The following is an 11,072-nucleotide window of genomic DNA, read 5'->3' as shown; positions in this document are numbered from 1 at the left end:
TTTACTAGTTTAAAGAATGTTAGACCCAAAAGACATTTTGGTCATTTGGCATATAGTACCTGCCTTTTTCCTTTGTTTAATGTTATTTCAGAAAATGTGGCTTTACTTGTGTTTTTGTAATTTATGGTCCTAGGATTGAAGCATAACAAAGCTACTTAAGCAGTATTTTACTTGTAGCTTATTTTTTAGCATTTATAAGTCAGTATTTTTCCAGTTGTTAAATATTTTTTAGTCTTTTACAGAGAGAAACAAAATCTTTAGCGTTCTTGAGAAATAGTTATTGTTTAGTATTTTTCCATCCCCTTGCATATATATCTGTTTTTCAGCAGATTATCAGATTGATAAGTATTGAAAAGACACCAATTTTTAAAACTGCATATACCATACACACAGAAGAGTACACAAATAAAGGTTTTCACAAATTAAACTTATGTCATCAGCCCTCAGATCAAAACACAGAGTTTATGAGCACCACAGAAGCCCTGCCTCTTGTCCCTATTTTAAATTATCTTCTTCCTCCCCAAAAGTAACTGCTATCCTACTTCTAAAACCATAGATTAGTTTAGCCTGTTCTAATTTTATATAAATGTAATCATACATAATATACTTTCTTCATTCATCATTTTTGTGAATATATTAGTTTCCTATTGCCACTGTAACAAATTATCACAAACTTAGTGATTTCAAACAACACAAATATATTCTCTTACAGTCTTGGAGATCAGAAGTCCAAAATCAGTTCATTGGACCAAAATCAAGCTATCAGCGGTAGGGTTGGTTCCTTTTGAGGTTGTGAAGGGAGAATCTGTTTCCTTGCCTTTTTCAGCTTCTGGTTACTCCCTGTATTCATGGGCTTGTGGTCCTTTCCAGATGATCAAAGCCTGTTTTTGTCGTGACATCATCTTCTCTTCTGTAGTCAGATCTTTCTGTGCCTATATGTTCAGAACCCACCCAGATAAATCAAGTTAATCCTCCTATCCCAAATCTTTAATTTAATCATATCTGCAAAGTCTCTTGCTATCTAGAGTGACATTCACAGGTTCCAGGAATTAGGACCCTGGATGTCTTTGGAGGCCATTATTCAACCTACCAAAGTAAGAGTCATCCATATTGTTGCATGTATTTATAGTTCATTCATTCTTGTTACTGTAATGTGTTCCATTTATTTATCCATATTTTATTATATCCAAAAGTTATCCATTCTTCCACTAATGGTCATTTCAGAAATTTCTAATTGTGGGCTATTATGAATAGTGCTGTGGAGAATATTCTTATGTGTGTCTTTTGGTGAGTGTATACATTTCTCTTGAATATATTTAGGAATGGAATTGATGATGGGTCATGGGGTATGCATATTTTCAGTTTTAGTATGTATTTTCTGTCAAACAGTTTTCCAAAGTGTTTATAAGAAGGCACCGTTTTAGTGTGTACTGTAATAATGAATTACCCTAATGGCATAGTAGCCTGAGACTGTTAACGAATTTCTCCAAATACCTAAATTATACCAAATGAGTCATACTTCTACAGCAGGTCTATTGTTATTTAATATCATATAAGAGGAAAATAGTAGCAAAAGTATTTATCTTGTTACTGACACATTACTATTATACACTCATTAGGTTATTGCTCCTCAGAAGAAATGCAAGTTTTAGGTAATCATAAATAATATGTTAAGCTTATAAACAATATGTTTAGTTGTGGTTTAATTTTTTAATTGAATTTTTAAATTTTGGTTATAACCTTATTAAAATGCATGATATTTCCTCATATAGGTCTTTAAATTATATCTAGCTAACTCATATGTATCCAAATGACCATCAGGAGGAATTATCCAATCCAGAAGGCATAGGCCCTGCCTTCCACTGTCTTCACTTGGATATTTTTTTCTTTCCTTTTTCTTTGTGTCCCCAACAGCTTGACCTCAAGTCCTATCCCACCTCCTCTATTTTTCACCTTGCCCCAGGATATACAGTATCATAGGTAGCTTTGGCCAGCATGAAAAGAATGACAGCGTAAGTCCTTATCCATCAAAATAAATGAGAAGAGTAAGTAGGGAATAAAAGGAGGAAACTTTTTTTCCCCCAAGAGATACGATCTCACTATGTTGCCCAGGCTGGAGTGCTGTGATTACTCACAAGGTGTAATCATAGCAAACTACAGCCTTGAACTCCTATCCAAAAGGAGGAAGCCTTTAACTTATGACCAATTTCTACCATAAATCAAGCAACTTAGTAAAGCCTTACAGCAGGATTTCTCAACCTAGCATTTTGAGCCAGTTAATTTTTGATGTGAGAGGCTATCCTATGCATTGTAGGATCTTTTAACAGCATCCTTGGCTTATACCCACTAGATGCCAGTAGCATCCCTCCCCACCCCACACCCAGTTGTGACTATCCAAAATTGTCTCCAGACATTGCCAAATGTCCCCAAGAGGGACAAAATCGCCTGCTGTTGAAAACCACTGCCTAGAAAACATCTAGGTTTTACTTCTAGAATAGGGCACTCAGGGAATGGCCATGAAACTGAACTTCTGTTAGAAGCAGCACACAGTGTCACTGGAGAAAGACAAAAAGAAATGTGATTTAGAGAGAGTAGGCCCAGGATTGAAATGTGTTTCCAGGGAAGTCAAATCTTAAAGGAGGCTCTTGACTTCACATCTGCTGATCCCTTCACCCCATAGGGCCCAGTCCAGTTATAAATCTCTCTACTAGCTTACTGCTTTTCCACCTCCGTGTTAACCACATCCAATTTGAAACAGGTATACTGTCTCACTACTATGTAGTACATTTTTTAATAAGCATGTTACTTAAACTTTTTACTGTGGTTAAATATACATACCATGAAATTTACCACCTTAATCAGTTTAAAGTGTACAATTCTGTGGCATTAAATACATTCATATTGTTGTGTAACCATCACCACCATCCATCTACAGAATTCCTCATCTTCTCAAATGGAAACTTTGTATCCATTAAACAATAACTCCCAATTATCCCCTTTCTCCTCAGTCTTGGGTAACCACCATTCTGCTTTTTGTCTCTATGAATTGGACTACTCTAGATACCTCGTATAGGCAGAATCATGCTTATTTCACTTACCATAATGTCTTTAATGTTCATTCATGTTGTAACATGTATCATGTATCAGAATTTCCTTTTTTGTTTTTTTCCTTTTCTGAGACAGGGTCTTGCTCTGTTGCCCAGGCTAGAGTGCAATGGCATCATAACTCACTGTAGCCTCAAACTCCTGGCCTCAAACAGTCCTTCCATCTAAGCCTTCCAAAGTTCTAGGATTACAGGCATGAGCCACCATGCTCGACCTAGAATCTCCTTCCTTTTAAAGGCAGAGTAATATTCCATTGTGTGTATGTGTCACATTTTGTTCATTTATCCATTGATGGACACTTGGTTGCTTCCACCTTTTGGTTATTATGAATAATGCTGCTGCGAACATGGGTATACAGATAGCTGTTTGAGTCCTAATAGGCCTGTTATTTTTGAGTGCACAGATTTATATATTGAGAGCTGAAATAGGGAAAGCAGTGTAGTCGGAATGCACATACAGAGACAATTTGTAACACAGTAAGTCCTCCGTTAATGTAGACAGGTTCTTGGAAACTGACTTGAAGTGAAATTACTTACAGTAGAACCAATTTTACATAGGCTAATTGATATAAACAAGAGTTAAGTTACTACAGCATATTTCTGATCACAAAAACATCACCAAACTTCTAAATAAAGACCCACCACTTTGGAGGCTGGGGTGGGAGGATTGCTTGAGGCCAGAAGTTCAAGACTAGCTTGGGCAACATAGCAAGATACTGTCCCTACAAAAAATTTTAAAAACAATTAAATAGGTGTGGTGGCACACACCTGTAGCCCTAGCTACTAGGGAAGCTGAGGCAGGAGGATCACTTGAGCCCAAGAATTTGAGGTTATATTGAGCTATGATTGTACCACTGCACTCCAGCCTGAACAACAGAGTGAAAACTCGTCTCTAAAAAAAAGTTTACAAAGCAAAAATTATAAGGAGCACCTCCTATCACCAGGCAGTTCAAAAATAATTAAGAAACATGGTGGCCTTGTAAAGCGCTTTCATACCGCATCATTTATTGCTGTGCATTTGTATGATTATATTAATGGTTTACAGATTTTTATTTTACAATAATTTGTATTCATTTCTCAACTCACTTATCAGGTTAGGGTATCAAGTGGCCAGAGCCTATTCCGGCATCTCAGGGAGCAAGGTGGGAACCAGCCCTGGACAGGATGCCATTCCATCACAGGGTGCACTCACACACCCACACTTGCTCATGCTGAGACCATGTAGACTGCCAGTTCACCTAACATGCATATCTTTGGGATGTGAGAAGAAACCAGAGCAACCAGGAAAACCCATGAAGACATGGGGAGAATGTGTAAGCTCCACCCTAGCCAGAAGTTCTTTTTTTTTCTGATCAACGTTATAACAACAATGTTATTCAAGGACATGCCGTATATGATAAATGTGACATGAACCAAGAAGACGGACTCTTTTTGTAATAAATGTAATAGATTTACAGATGTTATTTGATTTGCTCATCAACTCTGTGAGGGTAGGTGTTCATAGTCCAAAATGAAAGACTGGTAACACGGGCATAGCCTTAAAAATAATAGACAATGAATATGCAATTTTAAAAAAATTATGAAACTCCTTATCTTATGTATATGTAGTGAGTGTGGAGAATAATTTAGTACATGCTGTTTCCTTTAAATTTCATGTTATCTTATATGTTTCTTGCCTTTGTATATTTTATATGAATAGCGTTTGTCACTAACATAGACAGGGAGAAGGGAGGGATTGCCAGAATAAGTTTTTAGTGTGACTGAGAGATTTTTATTAGGAACTGGTGGTGGAGGGAGAGAGCTAGTATCAGAAAGGATATGTCTAGCAAAGGATAAAGAAACTATGCTTGTTCAGGCATTTAAGGATCCTCTGACTACTAGAGGAGAATAGACCAGGCTTAAAATTGTCTGGTTATGCACGTATCTTCTAATAAGTTTACTTCTTTTATTGTGCCTATAAAAGATGCTGTTAACTTCATATTTATATCACTAATAACCTTCTAGAATTCATGTAATGGGGTATAGTAGTGTGGTTAAGATACGAAGAACAACAGTGATACTTATTTCAGAAATATTTATTTATTATATTACACAGGATAGAGTATGTTTTCTGAAGTTAATAGTGTTAGATTTACATATGCAGTTGCATTATACATAAAATAGTAGGCCTTATGCAATTAGATGTCTTTATTATAAACATGTTGTAAATGAGAAAATTAAGGTTCAAAGAACTTAAGTACATTTGGCCCTCTCTATCCACAGGTTCCACATCCACATCCACAGAGTCAACCAACTGTGGATCGAAAATACTTGGGAAGAAAAAATAATAAAAAATAATAATACAACAATAAAATAACAAATTTTTTTAACTACAGTATAACAACTATTTACATATCATTTACATTGTATTAGGTATTATAAGTAATCTAGAAATGATTTAAAGTATACAGGAGGATGTGCATAGGTTACATGCAAATACTATGCCATTTTATATAACGGATTTGAACATCCATGGATTTTGGTGTCCTCAGGGGGTCCTGGAACCATTGTGCTGCAGATACTGAGGATGACTATAATACAATAACATCTAACAAGTAGAGACATCAGAATTTGAATCCCAATATAAGTAGTTCTAAGGACTATTTTCCTTCCACTAGATCATTTTTTCCTGAAAGTACTCTGGGGAATACTGAAACGGATACGGGGATACTGAAATAAGTGACCTTTATTTGAAGGTCATTTAAAAAATGATAAGCCTGCCTGAGGATAGCCAAATTGTGTGCTATTGCAAGATAATTGTAGAGCTCATTCTAAGGAAGCAGAGCTAATGTCTGTTATTATTTTTAGCTTCCTTTTTCTGCCCACTGTTGTCTAAATGATTCACTTAGTGTTATGCAGAATATGAGAAGCTATTTCATAAGGTTAATTTATTTTATAGGCTTTATACAGGACCTTTCTTTTGGTCAAAATACTCACTAAAGAAAGCTTATAGAAAAATGTGACCTGGCATCAGGTTTTGAGAGTTTCATCCTTAGCCAAATGTTGCAGAGCTTTGGAATCTTTTGGAGTAAGCTTTCTCCAAAACACCAAAGGCCAAATTACATTTTTTTAATTGCAAAGACCTTGTTTTCCATATCCCAGTAACAAGTTTACTATTATAGGAAACAAGATCTACTAGCTGTGGCTCATTATTTAGGATTTTGAAATTAAGGATTATGTTCTCAATGGTACTGACATGTCAGCAGCTATCAATATATAAGGCTAATCCTTGGAAAAAATACTGCATTATTATAGGAATTATTTTACAGTATTTTAGTCATGCTGCCTTAGAGGTTAGGCAACTACAAATCTTCACTTCATAGCCTTATTGGTTCTCATCTGAATCTTGCAGTAGCTGCCTGACTGGCCTTGCTGCCAGTCTCTGCTTGTCCTAGTCTGTTCTTCACACATTGCCACCAGTGTTATTTTTCTGAAATACAAATGTGAATATGAGGCTCCTCTGCTCTTTGGTATAAAGTCCAAACTCTTTTAAGTATTACATGAAGTATCTTTCACAGCACAATTCAACTTGCTTTTCTGCGCTCTCTTAGTTGTACTAAAATCTGGGCTAAATAATGCTATCTCTTTTACTACCTTTGCACATGCTTCCTCCCCACTCTGGGATGACTTTTTCCTTTCTTTACCTGACAAACTTCTAAACATACTTCAAGATCCAGCTTAAATTTTAGCTCCTATGTAAAGTTTTCTCTGATGCCTTCATATGTAGTCACCCTTTCTCTGATTATCTATGCCTGTAGTACATATTGCTATTTTTTAATCTGTCATACTGTATTATAATCTATTTGTTTACAAATCCGTTGCTTATAGTGGGAGCTTCTAGAAGACAGAGACTGTATCATCGTCATCTCAGTATCCTAGCAACTGACGTAGTAAAGGTTTTTACAGTTGAAGTTACAAGTGTCTGCTCGTGGTTAGCTCTCATTTCACCTGATGTTCCATACCATCTGTTCCCAGAGCTATAATACAAAACAGACAGGTATTCAGTAGAAAATTGTTGGTGGTAATAATGGAAAAGAAAAAATTACATTTCATATGCTACGTTTAAAAAGAAGGGTCCATGTATAAATAATTTAAGAAAAACTCAGGAATACAGTATTTTAAAACTGGAAAGGCTGAAATTATCAGAAAACCTTTTTTTCCCCCAGTATAGCACATTCTCTGGTTCTAGGAATGCATGATAACAAAATGTTTTCCACATATTTAACCAGAAAAACAGAAGCATTTCAAGGTGTTTCAAGCAAAGAGTGATTTAATATAAGGAACAAGTAATTAAATTATAGGAAGAACTGGAGGAGCAAAAAAGGGAAGGCAAGGCAGTATTGCCCAGTGATGAGGCTCCCCTGGAGCTTGAGATCATCTGCCTTTTCATTTAAGACAGAGCCCTGCTGCTGCATAAGAAATTACCTCAAAACTTACCAGCTTAAAACAATAATCATCTTATTGCCTCAGAATTCTGAGAATTGGGTAGGCTCAACTGAGTAGTTCACATGGTATCATCTGAAGGATCAAGTGAATGAAATATCCAAGATAGTTCACTTGCATGGCTCTTAGTTGGCACTGACTGTCAGGTGGATCTCAGGTGATTCTCCTCCATATGGCTTGGACTTCTTCTACATGGTGGGAATATAAGAAAGAGCATCTCAAGAGTGTTCCCAGGGGAAGGAAATGGAAACTGCCAGTACTCTTAGGCCCTGGGCTGAGAGGTCCCAGAACATCTCTTCCAACACATTCTATTGGTCAGAGCAATTGCAGGGCCAGTGCAGATTCAAAGGGAGAGTATATAAGCATACAGGAAGGGGATGAATGTTAGGAGCCATCTTTGGAGACTAGCTACCACAGCTGTCTTTGCACATACTTCTTCCCTGCTCTGGAATGCTCTTTTCTGACAAACTTATTCATACTGCAAGATCCAGCTTATAATTCAGCCTCCACATAGAGCCTTTTAAGATGTTCCCAATACATAGTAGCCCTTTCCTCTGTACAATCTGTGCCTGTGGTACATATTTCTATTTTTGTGTCTGTCATTCGGTATTAAAATTTATTTGCTTATATATTTTTCTGTCAGAGTATCTAGGGAACAGTAACCATGTCATCAACTTTGTATCTCTAGTATCTGCCATAGTAAGGGTTATTGCAGATGAACTTGTAATTATCTGCTTGTGGTCAGTACTGATTTAGTCTGGGGTTTCACCATCAATGAACAAGTGGAATTTGACATTTAAAACACAATACCGGCTGGGCGCGGTGGCTCACGCCTGTAATCCTAGCACTTTGGGAGGCTGAGGCGGGCAGATCCTTTGAGCTCAGGAGTTCGAGACCAGCCTGAGCAAGAGGGAGAGCCTGTCTCTACTAAAAAAAAAAAAATAGAAATTAGAATAAAAATTCTACTAAAAAAAATAGAAATTAGAATAAAAATATATAGAAAAAATTAGCCGGGCATGGTGGTGCATACCTGTAGTCCCAGCTACTTGGGAGGCTGAGGCAGGAGGATCGCTTGAGCCCAGGAGTTTGAGGTTGCTGTGAGCTAGGCCACGGCACTCTAGCCCAGGCAACAACAGAGCAGGACTCTGTCTCAAAATAAATAAATAAATAAATAAAACACAATACCATTTACATTAGCACCCCCAAAAAAGAAGTACTTAGGTATAAATCTAACAAAATATTCATAAGATTTAGATGAGGAAAACTAGAAAACTCTGATGAACAAAAAGAAGTGAGAGTGCAAAGGAAGACGCTTTCCTTTCTACACTTTTGCATTTGCATTTTTAAAAAACTAAATGTGGGCTGGGCGCGGTGGCTCACGCCTATAATCCTAGCACTCTGGGAGGCTGAGGTGGGAGGATGGTTTGAGCTCAGGAATTCGAGACCAGCCTGAGCAAGAGCGAGATCCCCTTCTCTACTAAAAAAAAAAAAATAGAAAGAAATTAGCTGGACAACTAAAAATATATAGAAAAAATTAGCCAGGCATGGTGATGCATGCCTGTAGTCCCAGCTACTCAGGAGGCTGAGGAAGAAGGATCGCTTGAGCCCAGGAGTTTGAGGTTGCTGTGAGCTAGGCTGATGCCACAGCACTCTAGCCTGGGCAACAGAGTGAGACTCTGTCTCAAAAATAAATAAATAAATAAATAAAAATGTGTATTGCCTTTATGATTAAATAAAATTGTAGAGTATCAACACCTAGAACATTACAGGTGGCCTGTCTCCACCTGAGAAGGGACATTGGGGAGATGCTGTGGAATTAAAGCCTGGAGGTGGTCAATTAGAACAGTAGGGCAAGAGTGAGAGCTTTACAATGAATAGTCTGAGGTACTACTAGTGCCTTCAGAGAGAAGGGGTATGAGCCCAATCACAAAATCATGAACATGATGGCTGTAGATGTCTAATGCAGTAATGCCAAAAATATTGGAATGAGAGGAATGCTTTTTGAAGGGAAAACAGGATAAGGGTTCTATGTGGGAATTACTACTTGTCACAGTGAAAAATGAACTTACATAATTAATTCAGATCTGGTTGACAAGTCTATACTCAACAAGTTAGTAAATTGATAGATGACAAAAACTTCAGTGGCAACCAAAAAAGAATACCATATACCATATGCCTAATGTTTAATGTTGATTATAAGACCTAACTTATTGAGCGCTACTATGTGCCAGACATTGATTTGGACATTTTGTGTACGTTATTTATGTAGTTTTCATAATTTCCATAACATTTCGTAAAGTAAATGTTATCTCACTTAAGAAATGAGGAAACTAGTTAAGCTTAGGTTAAGCAACTTATCCCAGGTGATATAGCTAAGGAAGAGGCAGGTTTGGGATTTAAGGACATCTCTGACTGACTCACTGACTCCACTTTCCCCTACAGCGCTCTCCCTCAGGGAATAATGGCTGACAGCAGAGATGAAAGTTATGCCCTCCTTAAGACCATTATTGAAAACAACATCCAGGGTTAGATTTGACCCTGGTCCAGCTCAATATGTGAATTTTTATGTTCCTATTATTTATTTATTTTTATTAAAAACTGTTTTGTTTTTTTTTAAGAGACAGAGTCTTACTCTGTCACCCAGTCTGGGTACAGTGGCACAGTCATAGCTCACTGTAACCTTTAAAGTCTGTTTAAAATTATTTTCCCTTACAAAATGTTCAAAATGAACTTAGTAGCTGCCTTCTGAAGTCATAGGGAAGTTTCAGTAGTGCACACATGGAACTTGGTTTTTAGCAGCATAGCTTCCTGTTGACTCTTTGAGAGAACCCAGTTGAACCCATTGACTAATCACTTAAAGCAGGACAACTGGGCAATGTGTATCTCCTAAAATGATCAATATGAAGCCAACAGCACCACCTATGAAGAATTGCCCCCCCGAAAGTTGAATCTGAAAGCTTCTAAAGCTAACTTCTATTAGACGAAATATAGGAACACAAGGAAATTCTACAGGACAACTGATCTGGTCTCTGCAACAAGTCAATGACATGAAAAAAGAGAAGTAGGGGAGGGAGTTCTCTAGATTAAAAGAGCTTTAAGAAACAATAATCGAATGCAATTTGTGACTTTTGTTTAAAAATCTCTTGTTAACAAAGCAATTATGAAAAGGTAATTTTGGTACAATCAGGAAAATCTGATTAAGGACTGGGTATTAGGTGACAATGAGGAATTACTGTAAATTTAGATTTCTCAGTTTGGGTTCTCCCAGACCCTAAGATAAAGTTGTCAAATGCAAATAGTGTATTTGAGAAGTGATCCCAGGAAACACTGGAAGAGGAGGAGGAAGTGAGATAGGGAAGGAACAGAAGGCACTAAAAGCTGCAATATTAAGCAAATAACCTATTACCTATTAAGCAAATAACCATGTCAGTAAATGAAACTTAATCTCCCTAGTGTAGTTTGGGAAATAGTGTAAATACACGTTAG

The 11,072-nt window shown here is 37.0% G+C and overlaps 1 long non-coding RNA gene across 1 annotated transcript; it reads left to right on the top strand.

Moving 5' to 3' along the window:
* The first annotated feature begins 222 nt into the window (after positions 1 to 222).
* Positions 223 to 5,441, top strand: LOC123635388. Its single transcript, XR_006734118.1, has 3 exons — positions 223 to 1,094; positions 1,620 to 1,652; positions 4,198 to 5,441. It is a non-coding gene; the product is annotated as an uncharacterized LOC123635388 (long non-coding RNA).
* Positions 5,442 to 11,072: the final 5,631 nt, after the last annotated feature.

This window comes from Lemur catta, chromosome 3 (assembly GCF_020740605.2).
Source record: "Lemur catta isolate mLemCat1 chromosome 3, mLemCat1.pri, whole genome shotgun sequence".
Classification (NCBI taxonomy): domain Eukaryota; kingdom Metazoa; phylum Chordata; class Mammalia; order Primates; family Lemuridae; genus Lemur; species Lemur catta.
Note: the sequence above shows the minus strand (reverse complement) of the source record. Positions and strands in the feature narration are given on the sequence as shown.